We start from the raw sequence: 608 nt of genomic DNA on the forward strand, positions 1-608 counted from the left end.
GGGGGGGGGGGGGGGGGGGGGGTGCCTAGAACTATATAAAAGGAGGAAATAAAGAGAAATCCTAGAGAGAGGTGGATAAAAAAAAAACAAACAAAACAAATGATTAAATGAGTGCCATGTCATACTGGTCAATAAGTCAATAACAAAACACTTGCACATCAGCACATTATTACCTACAACTTGAAGGAAACCTATAAAAGAGTCTAGGCGAACAAAAATTTTTGGTTTGGGCATCGAAACAACACTTATGAAAGATGAGGGTGCGGCATGAATAATCGCATTTGGTTCATGGTGCCGAATGACACTTTAGCCAAAAATAAATTAAAAAATAAAATACGATAAAATATGATAGAGTAAAATACAGTGTATAAATCGAATACTCTGTATTAATGATCAAGATCAGGTACAAGGTAAAATACCCTAAGGGAGTCCGGCCAACGTGACAGTGGGTCAAAGGTTCCCGATCTCTTTGACTATTATATAGAAGAAACAGCCAAAAGTCCACCTCCATGCATTAAATGCGGTATTTATAGCTGGGTCAGGGGACCAGTACCGGGCCTACGGCATGATGGACGCGTGGTGAACATGCACCGGTCTGCTGGCCGGCC

This window comes from Ipomoea triloba, chromosome 5 (genome assembly GCF_003576645.1).
Source record: "Ipomoea triloba cultivar NCNSP0323 chromosome 5, ASM357664v1".
NCBI classification, from domain to species: Eukaryota; Viridiplantae; Streptophyta; class Magnoliopsida; order Solanales; family Convolvulaceae; genus Ipomoea; species Ipomoea triloba.